This window comes from Symphalangus syndactylus, chromosome 2 (genome assembly GCF_028878055.3).
Source record: "Symphalangus syndactylus isolate Jambi chromosome 2, NHGRI_mSymSyn1-v2.1_pri, whole genome shotgun sequence".
Taxonomy (NCBI): domain Eukaryota; kingdom Metazoa; phylum Chordata; class Mammalia; order Primates; family Hylobatidae; genus Symphalangus; species Symphalangus syndactylus.
The window spans coordinates 143,255,250-143,270,728 of NC_072424.2; the positions used below are offsets into that span (position 1 = coordinate 143,255,250).

Below are 15,479 nucleotides of genomic sequence, written 5' to 3' on the forward strand. Positions count from 1 at the left end.
TTTCTTTCCACAACACAAATTTCAGAAAAGTCCAGATCTTCAAGTTCAGTTATTTTGACCAAGATACAGCCAAGAACAAAAAATAAAGACAAACAAGGCCCCTGACTCAAGCGCATGCAATAAACGAATTCACTATTGAGAAAAGATGAGTTTGGGCTAATTAGTTTATTGTCAAAATTTCCAGATAACAGTCTATCAAGAATTAGGAAAGAGAGAGTTTCCTGAGTCTCTACCACTGATGAAAGGAGAAAAGAATGGCTGTCAGTGTGATGAAAAGTAAACGGACAGAAAAACTGTAAAATCTAGACAGAAGAACTCAAAACCGTAGGGTGTCATTTACAGTAGTGAAAAATAGCCCTGAACCCTGAAAATTGTAAAAGTAACATGTCTTACAACTATCATATGATTCAAACAAGTATTTCAACTTTTTTTTTCTTCTAAAGCTGAGATGCTTTTAAGACACTATTTCAGAAAGACTTCCATCCAAACTTTTCAATTTAAAAAAGATCTGACATTTCAATTGTCTGGAAAATTCACTTACGTGTGACACTAGCCTCTTTAAGAAGCCCCAGTAACGAGAAGCCTTTCACATTAAAACACTAGCTCCCTCTGAAAGCCAAATAGGAAAAAAAAAAAAAGTAAAATAAAAAGTCAATATAAAGTTAAAGAACTTCTAAAAATGGGAAGATAAAATGAATGTGACTTGAAAGTGATTATCTTAACATTTGTGCCTTCTTTTCATTTTAATTCCATTCTGAAAATGACTATTAAATAACAAGACTGCTAGGAATAGATTTGCAATAATAGAAATTACATTTCAAGATAATTTTGACAGGAGGAAACAAATTGCAGGGACATGTAGAAATAAATATGTATTTTATGTGTATCTTAAAAATACATAAAAGGACTAAATATTGCCTTGAATATATGTATATATAATAAAAATATATAATAAAAATGTATATATAATATATAAATATGTATAGATATTTATTACCTATGTATTTATTTATTACATATTATATATAATATATATACAAATATATAAAACAAAACATATGCATATTTTATATACCATATGTATATAGTATATAATATATAAAATAAATGACCTGGAAAAGAACTACGAAATTTGCTAGCTGATAGTTACTGCTTCTGGAGAGGAAGGAAGGGCTAGGATGCTGAATTAGATCTCTGATGTTACCAAGATTATTTTCTTGTTTACTCGAACAGAGTGGCAGCTAATGTGACAAAATTATAGTTCCTCATTCTGGGTGGCTGGAATAGAGCTCTCATTTTTATTACTTTTTTTTTTTTTTTTTTAGTTTTTTGTCTCTGTCACAGTCCTAAAAAAAATTCCCCAAGCGCTCACCAGCATGAAAGCACTAACTCTGACCACGATATGGAGGAACAATGATTTGAAGACCTTTGAAAGGCAAGCAACTTGACATGGGACATCTTTCTAGATCATCGTTTGGAAGAGAACCATCAGGACGAGCCCAGGGGTCCTGTGAAACGCTGTTGGCCTGGGCAAGGAGGGAACTGGTGCTCATCACTGGCCCTTCTCAGAAACAATCCGCTCTGTCCAAGTGCAATATGAGTATTTCCAGCTGACCATGGGGAAACTTGTTTTCTAGTTTATCCCAGCAACATTATCAAGAAAATAGTCAATGGAGTCAGCAAATGCAAACCTCTGGAAAACATTTCAGAGGACTGGCTTGTTGCTACAACAAGAATGGTGATACCATAATCACCATTGTGGAGCGGATGCCAGGTAGCATTGCCAACCTCTTCAGAATAATTGACATTTTTCTAACATGCAGAGTGGCCATAACAACCACTTCAGCTGCACAATAGCCTCCACCGTAACACTTCCTTAGCAACCGCTTAACACCGTGACTTTGAAATCATCCGCTATTTTGGCAGCAGGATGAATATTTGCTGGTCGTGAACTTTTCAAAGGTCATCAGCTGGAAACAAGCCTGCCCACTTCCTTTGCCCACCCCGCCACTGCCTGTCGTACCCATCCATCACAGGACATAATGCTTAAGCACTTAAGGAAAAGATAATGCGCCGCTTACATTTTCCTAATGGGACAATAAATCTTATTTTGGGGATGTTGGGGGAAAAACGTCCTAGTGTTACTGACCCATGTTTTATTAACCTGTCTCCAATTAACAGAAAGGATGACACTAATTGAAAACAAACCATTTTGCTTAAGCAATTAATCTTTTTCGGTTTATCTTTTAAAGCCAGTTATTAAAATACACCTATAAAGCTCATAAGTAGCAAAAATACACACTTAATTGATACTAAACTTGGAACTTGTATTAGAGCTCAAAACTTACACTTAATTTTCAGTGAGAAAAAATGGCCAGTAACTGAATTACTTCCAGAAAGTGAATGTTTCATATTCTTATGGAACTCAACTTGAATAATAAATTTAATCAGCTTCAACATTGCCAAAGTCTTCAAGTGATTTTATTCGATTGGCATGTTCAAGAAGAAATAGGAGAAAGTAACCAATAGTATTGAGCTGCTTTTATTTATTATTTTCAAACATCCCATTTGATGAGAAAAAATAGCCAAACTGTTTCTTCACAAGTATTTTTAGCTATGAAATTCACACTAATTTAAATAAACTTATTTTTAGATTGACTATGGTTAATTATATAAATCAAGTAGCTTTTCCTTATTAATTATGCATATGTATAACACATTTAAACTTTTCTAAAGTAAAAAAGGGTTACAAGTGTAAGAAAATTGAAGAACATTAATACATAGTATTTTTGCTTCCCTTTTCTCCTAGTGGGTTACAGTAACATCCAAGTAGATTCAACAAGTTCAGAAGTTGATACAATCATTGGCCATTTTTGCTTATTTTGATTAAATCAAAGCACTGCAGTAAAAGAAGGCAAATGAATGTTTCATTAAAAAATTGCTTGCTTTCACTCTAATGCCTTACAGAGCTGGGAGCTGTTTTTGATACGCATATGCCGATCATTCACAGTAACTGACCTTAGTAATGGCATTCATCACTTTAGATTTGCAGAACACTCTCCAAAGTTCACAAAAGTTTCTCACGTATTATGCTCTTCAACACAGTGCTGCGACTGAACCACCTCCCACCCTCTCCTCTCTCCTTCACTTCCTCCCTCCTTTCTCTTACCATCCCTCCTGGGCACTGCATTCAGCCCTGACAGAAATCAAGGCGATCTGGTCCTTGACCCTTGAGAAGCTCAGTGAGGGCCACAGAGCAGAGAGGAGGGTGGCAAGGCAAATGCCATTCTGTTTTAGAGATGGTGCGACTGAGGCCCAGGGAGGGTGAAACCCTTGCCTAAGTGAGACCACATCAGCCTCAGGACTGAAATTGCCTGCCTGCTTTCCAGGAAGCTTTTCTCTTCCTGGAAATTGCACAGACACGTGCAACAAAATTACACATGCATGTTTGTTGTGTCATGTTCCTCTTCGTCTTCACTTTAAAACTGAGAAGGAGGGAATTGTGAAGTGAGGGTGAGGAGAATCTGGCCCTGCTTCCCTGTGATCTTCAAAGCCAGTATTAATACCTGGCACTCCATGCTGGTCTACTGAGAACAGCATCCCAGACGAATCTCAGCTTTGCTCTGTGGGGCTGGCATTGGTAGGGGCGGGGCAGAGTAGCTGAGCAGAGGAGATGAGACAGTCACCTGGATGGAAAGCGGATTTGAGTTGCATTTGGGTGGCAAGAACACTTCTTTTCTAGAATGTTTATTTGAAGTGGCTTTGAGGGCGAACAGACAAAGATCACGGGAGCATCGGGGTGCAGTGGGCTGAGCACTCTGAGGGGCCAGGTGAATGATTCTTCTCTTCTTTGGTGGTGGTTAGGTTTTCCTATAGGACCATTTCCCAAGGAACTGGCCCTAATAAGGGCACTCAACAAAAACCCTGATGATTCCACACATGTGAAAACAGAGGGAAGCTCGTCTTTGCAGTCAGTAGTGGCCCATCTCTAGGAAGGACAGACAGACTCTGAGTTATTATCCTAAGCAAGATGGTCAAACAGTGAACTCTGTTAAATACGTGAACGTCTCTCCTGTGGCCATCAAACCCTCTTGAGGGGAAAATGCCGGCTGAGCAAAACCACTCTGAAGCCAAATGGACAGATAAGATCGGAGGCTGCCCTCCCCCAGGGTATTTACATTCAATTGTCAATTATGGAATATTTAAAACATACAAAACAATCTACATCTAACACACAGAGGTACATCATAAAGCATCATAACGGATCACTCGTGAGCCAGTCATCAAGTCTGGAATTGGAAGGTTACCTACCGACACCATGGTGTCTGCTGGCCTGCTCCTCCCAACACTGCCTCCTGCCTCTGCCCCCTAGAGGGCCTCCATCACTGAAATTTTGGGTTAATCATTACCTCCTTTAAAAAAATAGTTTTAGTACATATATATGTGTCTATCTCAAGAATGATACACTGCTTACCTTTGCTTGGTTTGGGGTTTAAATTAAAAAGGCTATGTTTGTTTGTTTTCATGTTTGCTACATGTTTATTTTCAATTTTTAATTTTTATTATTTTTTTTTTTGAGACGGAGTCTCACTCTGTCGCCCAGGCTGGAGCACAGTGGCAGGGTCTCGGTTCACTACAAGCTCCACCTCCCGGGTTCACGCCATTCTCCTGCCTCTCCCGAGTAGCTGGGACTACAGGCACCCACCACCACGCCCAGCTAATTTTTTGTATTTTTAGTAGAGACGGGGTTTCACCATGTTAGCCAGGATGGTCTCGATCTCCTGACCTCGTGATCCACCCGTCTCGGCCTCCCGAAGTGCTGGGATTACAGGCGTGAGCCACTGCGCCTGGCCTACATGTTTATTTGGATTCAGTATTTTGTTTCTAAAATTCATCCATGCACTATAGTATGTAGGCACAGCCATCTTCACTTCTGTATAATATTCCATTTTTCTCTATAATGACTTCTGGGCTGTCTCCAAAGCTGCTCTGGACTTCCCCGAGCACAGTTCCTGGTGCCCAGATGCATGCAAGTTTCTATAATGAACACACATAGGAGTGGAGTTGCTGCCCCTGGGCTACACAAGTGTTTTGCTTTACTGAATACACAGTGCCTGATTGTTCTCCAAAGCTGTTGAGGCAATTTACTTTGCCATCAATAACGGGTAAGGATTTCCATTATCTATATCCTCACCAACTTTTAAATTGTATTGCTGTAGTTTAAACTTATGTTTGTAAGGAGGTTGAGCATCTTTTCATATTGCCACTGACCACTGGAGTTTTTTCCTCTACGAAATTCTTGCTTGTACTTGTTGCCCAATTTTTTTAATTAAAATTTTTTAAATTAGATTGTCATTTTTAGAAATTGATTTTAAGAGTCCTTTATGTATTCTAGGTCCAAATCCTTTGTTGGTTATTGGTGTTGCAAGTGTCTTTTCCCAATATGTGTCTTGCCATTTCACCTTTTTAATGCTATTATTTAATGAGCAGAAGTTCTTAATTGTAATAGGGTCAAATTTAACGATAATTTCCTTTGTGGGTAATGCTTTTAGTTCTTAAGATATTATTTCATTCCCAGAATCACAAAGGTATTCACTTGTCGTTTTGGAGTTTTAATATATTGTCTTCCACACAATCTATTAGGAATTGATGGTGTGAGGTAGTGATACAAATTTTTGTTTTTTTCCCTATGCGTAACAAAGTTCCCCAAACCTTCCTTGAATGCCCTCCTTCTTTTCCAGGTGACATGCAAGGGCCTTTTCACTTCAACAGAAAAACAAGTCATTGTTTAGTTTAAAATAATGGAAAATCATTGTGTAGTGAATGATTGTGTGTGTTCACACTTGCACATGTGTGTATAAATGTCATTTTTTTCTAAGTAAAGGAGATTTCCCCGCATCCCCAAAGTCACATCGCTTCAGCAGCTTCCTGTTAGATCTACTCTGCATCAAGCCCTACGTGGGGTTTTCATTTGTCATTGCAAAGCGGCCGTACTCTGCTGCAATTAATTCCCCTTCCAACAAATGTATTTTAATGCCTTTTAAAAGTCATAAAATGTTACTTGCTTTTAAAATATTGTTTAATTATTTGGGGTGGTGGCTACAAAGTTGCTTGCATTTTCTGGAATTTTCTGCACACATTCTTGATCTCAGGCAAACTAGCGGACAGGGTTCTGGGCCCCTGGCAGAGCTGAATTCGTGTTTGACTGCTGTGATGCAGCTCCTGTCTCTCAGGGGCACCCTGCACCTCCTGCTGCCTGTCCCTGACTCTTCTTCCCACGTGGCCACGGCAGCTGCTTCTCCCCTTCCTCCTCCTCAGGTTTGCCAGGGAAGGAGGCTTTGCTGCCCTCCCACCCACTGCTGCCAACCCACTCTTCAATTCACTCCGATGGGCCACGAATGTTTGGAGAGCATCTGTTGAGTGCCTAGCCCTGCTGGTGTCTTAAGACAAAAACACCTGTTCTTGCCTCAAGTCTAAATGTGTTACTGCCTTTTCTATACTCCCCCCCCTATACTTAGTTTTTCCCTTCTCAGATTATTTACGTTTGTATCTTTAAGTGGTACAAGTTTGAATTCAATTGGCTAATACCTTGAGTTCTTCTAAGAGGACTGAAATTTAATAAATAAAAATACTAATGTCTAGTAAAAACTTTTTGCCTAATCATTTAGTGTAAAAATGCAATAAAACAGAATACTCTTTAATATTCCAAAAGGCCAGTCATTTTCTTTCAAACAATTGAACATTTTCATATTTAATGAATGCCAGTATGTAATTAATACAGATTATAACAATTATCTTCACACAATATCAAAATAGGTGTATCATAAGAGAACAGATAATAAGTCTTTAATGTGATTAATTGGTAAATGCTCTGTGTATTCCAAATGATACATAAAAGCCTGTTTTATGGAGAATAAAAATACTTATAAAAGTGGTAGGTGGAAGTGATAAAGTAAAATATCACAGCCTTGCAGACGACCAACAAATGCTCCATCAGATCCTGTGTTCTCAGGACGATTAAGAGCAAACTTGACAAGCCTGGAAGGCAGATTCCTCTCTCCTCCATCCCCCAGTGTTTACCAAAGTTCACCCTGCAAGAAAGCATCATCTAGGAGGTTTGGACCATCTTTGCACTTTTTCTAATTACCAAGTCCTTACACGATAAATAACGATTGGGCTTATGTTTATGCAAGCTTCATCTTCCCGCATTGGTGCCAGCTGTTGGCCTTGAATTTGCCTGAGGTCTGACCCTCTCAACGCTTCTGTTGTATTCAGTATAGTGTGTGTCCTTCAACCCAGCATTTTCTTCGTGATTGTTTAACTTTTTGGATCTCTTTGGTATCTGAATGCTGGATGGTTCAGTTCTAGGCTTTCTCGTTCCCTTTTTTGGTGCATTTGGCTCCCAGGCTGGTGCTATGGTGTGGGTATGGTTGGCTTTTCCCTGCCAAGCCCATGATGAAATTTGGTCCCCAATGTGGTAGTGTTGGGAGCTGAGGCCTAGTGGGAGGTGTTGGAATCACTGATGCAGATCCCTCGTGAACGGCCTGGTGCTGTTCTCATGGTAGTGAGGTCTCACTCTGGCGAGACTGAATTAGTTCTCCAGGAAATGGAATAGTCCCATGAGAGTGGTTTGTTACAAAGCCAGGAGGCCCCTCCGGTCTTCTCTTTGATCGTGTCCACTTACACTTTGACCTTCTCTGCCATGTTATGACGCAGCACCACAAAAGCCCTTGCCTTGCCAGAACCAAGGGCCATGGCCTTGAGCTGCCCAGCCTGCAGAACTGTGACCTAAATCCACCTATTTTTTTTTTTAAATAAATACCCCGCCTCAGGTATTGTTATGGCCACACTGTACAGACTAAGACACTGGGGATCAGGTTAAGTGAACCAGATGAAATGCAAAGAGATGTAGAGAGAAAAAATCATGTTCTCCATCCAGGGATTTACAGGTAGAGAAAGTACACACCAACTAACTGCCACACGCGGTGAGTGCCGGGTACATGCTTGTGGTTGGGCAGAATGATGCCCCAACAAAAATGTTCACATCCAAATCTCTGGAACCTATGACTATGTTACCTCACATGGCAAAAGAGACTTTGCAGATGTGATTGATTAACTTAGGGATCTAGAGATGGGAGGCTACCCTGGATGATCTTGGTGGGCCCCAGGTAATCACAAAGGTGGAGACAGCAGAGGTAGGAAGAGGAAAACTTGTCTACAGGAGAGGAGGTCAGGGTGATGCTAAGTAAGAGGAACTCAATCTGCTGTTGCTGGCTTGGAAGATGGAGCAGGACCACAAGCCCAGGAATGTGGACGGCCTCAAGAAGCTGGAGAAGTGGGGAGATGGATGCTTCCCTGAAGCCTCCAGAAGGAGCCAGCCCTGCCGATACCTCGAGTTTAGCCCAGTGAGACCTGTGTTGATCTTCTAACTTAGAGACTGTAAAATAATGAATTTACATTGTTTTAGGTTACAACATTTTTGGTTGTGACATCAGCCACAGCAAAGTAAGACAATGACCCAGATAGTAAAGGTAAAAACGTCCAAGGAAGGGAAAAGTACCCAAGAATATGAGAATGAGTATAGTTGATTTACTGCCTAAGTGTAATCTGGAAGTTCTAATTAAAGTATGTTCACCTTGAATTCCTTAAATCAAAAGTTTCTTAATAGTTCAAAAATCTAATCACAAAGTTAGTGTGTAGCTCAGTAACAGGACGAAGTCATGTGAACTGCTGACAAGTTAATTGTCCTCTGGGATTTTACTGTCATCCTCCTCAGGAATTTGATTTATTGCTTCAGAGAAAGAATTGCTGATTTAAGTCTGCTCACAGGCATTGCTGTAGACGAGCCTCCTCCCTTACTTCAGTTTACAGGCATTTATTGGGCCATCTTCACCGTAAATCACTCTCAAACCTCGTCAGAGTCCACAGCAGGGCCAAGGCATGGGAAACCTGATTACCTGTATCACCAACTGCCTAAAAAATAGGCTGAGTCCATGGCAGTTCTGATGTGTATGAGGGCTGCATCCAGAGTTGGAGATCAGTGTGGTTTCACTATGTTTCATCTGACCTTCAGAGATGAACACTGGACTCAACTATTCAACCCTCCCCTGACGTTTTCTCTGGAACTTGGAACTCTGCTAACACAATCCATCGTATTTCCCCTGGGTCCATGTATAACGTAGTATTCATCATAAACTAATTCTAAAACGAAGACGCCTATTCCAAAGAACATCAAGAACTACGTCTTACCGTGTGCCCATCCAGCAGACAAGCCTTTGCAGATGCATGGTGACTTAATGGGTACGGGATGTGGGGAGCAGGAAATTGTACAATCAGATTTCAAAACTGCAGTTCCATTTCTGTATGGGAACCGTGTGTGATTTTTTAAATGCTGCTGCATATGAAGGAAAGAAGAAAAGCCACCTATGCACAAATAGAGATGTTTGTGTGGTGTTTTCACGTGACCACGGCTTCCTAACACTTGCTTTGTGGTCCTCTCTGTTGCTCTACATGTACTTCCTCGCTTATAAATTCACGAGTATGTGACTCACATACTCTATAGAATTTTGTGGTCTGTGAAGGCAGTAACATTCTTTGGCTACTTAGCCATCTAAAATAGTGCTGAAAATACTTTACTCAGTTAGCAAGTGTTTACTGAGTAGATGCTATGCCTGAAGCCCCTTACTAGGGCTGCTAAAGTAATAATGGAGGGCACCTCATCACACTTGTCAAGTGCACAGCCAGGGGCCTGTTATAGAATATAATACAAATGACCGTTACAGTCATCATTTTACTCATATTTTTGGCATATGTGTCTTATCAGATCTACTAAGATACAGTCTTTTAAAGGTGAGGACCAGGTCTTTTAGATTTTTATCCCCCACCATAGCATATAAGGTGGCATGTTTTTACCCATGCATACCATTTCTATAGAAGGAATGAATAAAATTAGGGAACAGAAATGAGTACACTTAAAAAGAGGCCACTCCTAGAGATTGGGAACTTTTATCTATTTGATGATTCTCTTTTTATTAAAGTAGTGGTGGACATTTTTCACAGAAGAGAGGATGTTTTCTTCTGAAAGGAAACGAGTCACAAACATAGAATGAAAACATCAACACCTGTAATATCATCAGTTTAGAGAAATCTCACATTCAGAGCTAAGGTATCACAGAATGAGTGCTTTACAAACCCTTACCAGCCATTACTAGCCCTGTGTAAGAACTGTGACAAACACTGAGATCTAGGAGCAGCCGATAGAGCCCATCTATGTCAACACCATTCATTCCAGAGAAGAGGAAACTAGAACAAGTGAGGTTACGTGACTTGCCACGTTCCTAGTGCAAGGTAGCTTGAAAGCCAGGAGTAACCTAGGTTTGAGAAATAAATGGACTGCTGTCCAAGAAGAAAGTGAAAAGCGGTTATGAAAAGTTGTCTGCCTTGGCCGGGCGCGATGGCTCACACCTGTAATCCCAGCACTTTGGGAGGCCAAGGTGGGCAGATCAGGAGATCAGGAGTTCGAGACCAGCCTGGCCATCATGGTGAAACCCTGTCTCTACTAAAAATACAAAAATTAGCTGGGCATTGTGGTGTGCACCTGTCGTCCCAGCTACACCGGAGGCTGAGGCAGGAGAATCGCTTGAACCTGGGAGGTGGAGAGGTTGCAGTGAGCCGAGATCACACTACTGCACACCAGCCTGGGCGACAATGCGAGACTCTCTCTCGAGAAAAAAAAAAAAAAAAGAAAGACAAAGAAAAGGTGTCTGCCTCTAACTCATTGGACGTGTAGCATCCACCCACTTCAGCCATCCTAACCTCAACCATCGCCTCCCATGAGCACCTCCTTGGCATTTACCTGGTCCTGTCCACCTTTCTGCTTAACTTCCTGCTTGTTTGCTTAGCTTAGCACTTGACTTTCTGTTTAACTTGACTTCCTAAGTCTTTTCTTCTGTTTTTCTATTTTTAGCCCTTTGCACTAAGGGACCTTAGGACAATTGAAGAAATTTGAATGTTAAATTTCAGAACTTGAATATGGTAGAAGGTAGGATAACAGACTACTCATATTGTTTCTATTTTAAGGGCAGTTAAATGTAAACAATAGCAAGTAATGCCAAATTGCTTATTTAAATGCACACTCAAAAATTATCATCCAAACAGCACCCTTCTGATGGACAGCCGGTGTCTCTGATCACTTTTGCTTTTATTTTCTCCTTTTCCATGCAGGTCCCATTCGCTGGTTAGAGGGTAGGAAAACTATGGGTATTGGGACAGCCAGAGACACTGAGACAAGATAGATGGAATTCAGTGGCATCCGTAATAGGGTTTGCATGGGAAACTGTATATTCAAGCTGGGATGAAGACAGGTGGAGGCTACTGTGGGGATGGAATCCCTTAGCTGGTCCAGTTCCATTAAGACGGGATCAGAATGGTAAGGGGGAATTTGGGCTGAGACTTTTCAGTACTGACAGAGCTCCTGGGGAATTGGTTTTCACAGAGAAGGCCAGGAACCAATGCTGTCCTTTATCCTGCAAAGTGTCAAAGGTTCTCTTCTATCACAAGGTCCTAGAGCTAAAAGGATAGATCGTCATGGATTGGAGAATTACAACTCTGTGAGAGAATCCTCTGGGAGTTTCAAAGAGATGAATTCTTTCATCGCTGCTTTGCCTTTTACAAGTCCCAGGGCACTGGACAAGGTGTGCATCTCGAAGAGCCTCAGTCACCTGATCTAGGAAATGGACTTAGGGTCCTTGCCTCCTGGTGTTGCTGTGATCATTGGAGAGAGATTATTCACATGAAGTGCCTAACCCAATGCTTGACATGTCCCAGCTACTCAGTAAATACTAGTAGTTATTCTCATGTTTCCCCATCTACTCCTTTTCTAGACTATGGACAGAATTTCTGAAAAAGCAGGGACTAACATCTGAATGCTCTTTGAGTCAATAGTTTTATCTTGCTGGTAAAATAAAGCTTAGATTTTAACTCAAGAGGGTGCTTGATTAGCATCATAGATGTCCTCAGAAAGACAGTTAGACTTAGCCAAAAAAGTCTCAGTGCTAAGAAAATATTATTATTGCTGTTGTTATTGTTATGCTTTTATGTGTTAAACCAAATTCTTATCCACTTGGCATTATCAAAATTTAACAGCCTCTAAATCCATTGTCCTATGAAAAAATAAGAACCTTTTATCAAACTTCTGCGCCTTGTAAAATAGTCGTGGTGCTAAATCAAAGTAATTCAGATGTCTTCCAAAAACAAAAACAATTCTTTTTATTCGGGAATAAAAGAAAATTAAAGATGAAGTGAGACTTCTAGTCAGTGGTTCCCAAATGGAGCTGCATGTTAGCATCGCCTGGGAGCTTTCAGAAACGGATTCTTAATCATATTTTCACACACCTCAACACAGATTCTGTATTTCAACAAGGTGATTCCGATGTGCAAACAGGTCTGAAGGCCTGTGATAGAGTTCAGAATAAGTATCTTTAAAATAATGCGTTTCTCATTCAAATGTTTATAATACTTCCATAATTTGTTTTGAAACTGCTTTAGTAACTTAAATTAGTGGCCACCATATTCCTCATTAATGTCATTCAACAATATTCACAATGAGTTGCGACTTCCTAAAATACAGACCTGAACGATGTATTCCAGAATAACGTTTTAGCTACATAATCGATTTATTGAGTCTGCTGCATAGAGGAAACAGGTTATTTAAGACCTAATCTCAGCATTTAACAGAGTGCACATCTGATGGGAGTGACAATTTCACACATAGAGAAAAGCCCCTGATACATTCTAAATCAGACAGCGTACACTGTGAGTGTCCCAGAAGTTCAAAGGAGGGGCGACCCCAGGTGGAGGGAGACCTGGCATAGCACAGGGTTGGCTGTGCTTCTAAACCCACTAAGCGCTGTATGAAAAGAGTAATTAGCAAACGCAAATTCAGCTTGGGGACACACCAACGTTCTTTTCCCAAACATCACTAACTCATTTTGAAGACAAAGTAAACTTAACTTGGGTTAGTATCAAAATAATTTAAATGTACACGTGAGGGGTAAAGAAGCATTTCTCCTTCACAGAAAGAAGACTTATTTTCCACATTACTGTTTATGGAAAAACTGGGAGGTCATCTTCCTGCAGCTTTTATAAAACAAAGATGACACATGGGCTGTTTTGCATTAACGAGGCTGATGACTCTCACCACACGGCACTTCAACTTGTTGTTCCCTGATTTCCACAATGTCCTATGGAACTGATATCAGAGTTCTTGTTATCAGAAAAAAAGAAATAGAGGAACTTCTCTATTCCTGAAATGAGAATACTAGAGCAACTCTAAATGGATGAACTTGTGAGTCATAAAAACTTGATTATAAAACTGGACATTTATAGCTATCTTTCCTTTTTGAATATTTTTTGATATGTACTAATGATTTTCTTATTTAAGATTAGGTTACTAATTTCAAATCTTCACATATAACAATAATGGCAACTATATTAGTAATCATTCTACAGTTTAAATTAGTGTTTATTAACATTTCTTTGCTTCATTCTAGAAAGTATAAGTGAGTAATTAAATATATTCTTTAGTGGCAAATTTTTCTCAGTGGGTATTTTCAAATTCAATTTAATGAATAAGACCTCACAGTTGATGGCATAAAATGAATAAAATGTAAGCTCTCTCTTAAAGAAGCGAGTAAAATTTAATAAATTCCCCAAGTAGAAGTACTATAGGTTAAAATGATCATTAAATTACTAATAGCCATTATAAATAACCCATATAAAAACAAGAGAATTTCTAGAGACAAAAGACCCACAAGTTTCTGAGTGTTAATGAATTGTGAATGCTTTACAAGAAATGAAATGATAATGTTTTTCAGCATGAAGAACTGGGGATTGGATACTAGTAATGATGGTGTTCCAGGCTGGGTGAGGGCCCATCCTGCTGCTCTGGCCTGGTGAGCATGTAGAAAAATGCACCCAAATTACTGAAAGTATGAATAAATGATGTAAGGGATGGATAAGCAATTGGATGGGGACAGAGCATCATTTTCACCATCTCTCCTTTATGCCAGAAGCCATAAAAAGTCCCCCAAATAAGAGACAAGCATAGCCGTCTGTAACAGTATTAGGAGACATACAGAATTAGAGTTTTACAGAATGCCACTTCGTAGGAGTAATTACTCAGCAAAGTTAGTTATCTAACTACCTTTAACCATCACTTTTTTCTTATTCAGTAATTCATCCATTCAATAAAACTCATTGAACATATCCTGTATGCCAGGCAACCTGCAAGTATCCTATTTGGAGAGAAGGTTTATTAATCAGAAGGGCGGCTAATAGTTTACCATCCACCCCACTGCAAAGTCAATCTGGAGCATTAGAGATGAGGACTAAAATCATCTGAGAATCAGTTTTTTGATCTGAAACCATAGGAATAAATATTTTAAAAGCTCTTTCAACACTTCTTGACCCAGAAGTTCTATAACTTGTTTGCTATATTATAGCACAATCTAGCATAAATAAGAGACCACCTTCATATTCCTCAATGAGAGTGTGATGTATAGACATTCATTTAAATCTGTATTTATTAATATTACACAATCTGTCTTTACTAAGATGGAAAGCCATCCTTGTTATATTAACTGAAAATGCGGGTTATAACTGTATGGATTATTCCACATGTTGGTAGCCACATGCAACATGTATAGTGTATATCTACATATATTACGTGTAGAATAAAATGTAACCTTTGTGTGGTGAGGTTACATAACCCTTTCAAGAGTATACTTCTGGCCGGGTGCGGTGGCTCACACCCGTAATCCCAGCAATTTGGGAGGCCGAGGTGGGCGGATCACCTGAGGTCGGGAGTTCGAGGCCACCCTGACCAACATGGAGAAACCCCATCTCTACTAAAAATACAAAATTATCTGGGCATGGTGGTGAGCACCGGGAGGCTGAGGCAGGATAATCGCTTGAACCCAGGAGGCGGAGGTTTGCTATGAGCCGAGATCACACCATTGCACTCCAGCCTGAGCCACAAGAATGAAACTCTGTCTCAAAAAAAAAGAAAAAAGAAAAAAAAAAAGAGTATACTTCTTTCCTAAGAAGGTATTCTATTTCCTCAGCTTCCGTTGGCTTTCAGGGGATATTTAATCTAACAATCCTGAAATTCATCTCATTATCCTGTCCTCATCATTGAAGAAAGAATTCAGAACTATTGCTAATTCTAGAAGAAATAAGTCAGTTTTTCCAAATTAAAGCAAGATGGTTATTTAAAAGTTTTATTTTTTATTCCATAATCTATTATTTAGACTGTTACTTTCTATGCAGCCATTTTTGCAGGTTTGAATGAGGGAGAAAACCTAAGGTAGATGCCTTAGGTATTCAGTGGAGACAAGCAGGACAAATGGAAGCCAAGTGCATGCACCACCCCCAGTGCGTGCACCATCCCCAGTGCGTGCACCACCCCCAGTGCATGCACC

The 15,479-nt window shown here is 39.9% G+C and overlaps 1 protein-coding gene and 1 long non-coding RNA gene across 2 annotated transcripts in view; both read right to left on the reverse strand.

Moving 5' to 3' along the window:
• The window catches only part of PDE10A (phosphodiesterase 10A), a 667,471-nt gene that overhangs the window by 449,968 nt on the left and 202,024 nt on the right, over window positions 1–15,479 (reverse strand). The window lies entirely within an intron of this gene.
• Window positions 1,280–15,467, reverse strand: LOC134733566 (uncharacterized). Its single transcript, XR_010117154.1, has 2 exons — window positions 13,808–15,467; window positions 1,280–12,393 (listed from the first exon to the last, which is right to left on the reverse strand). It is a non-coding gene; the product is annotated as an uncharacterized lncRNA (long non-coding RNA).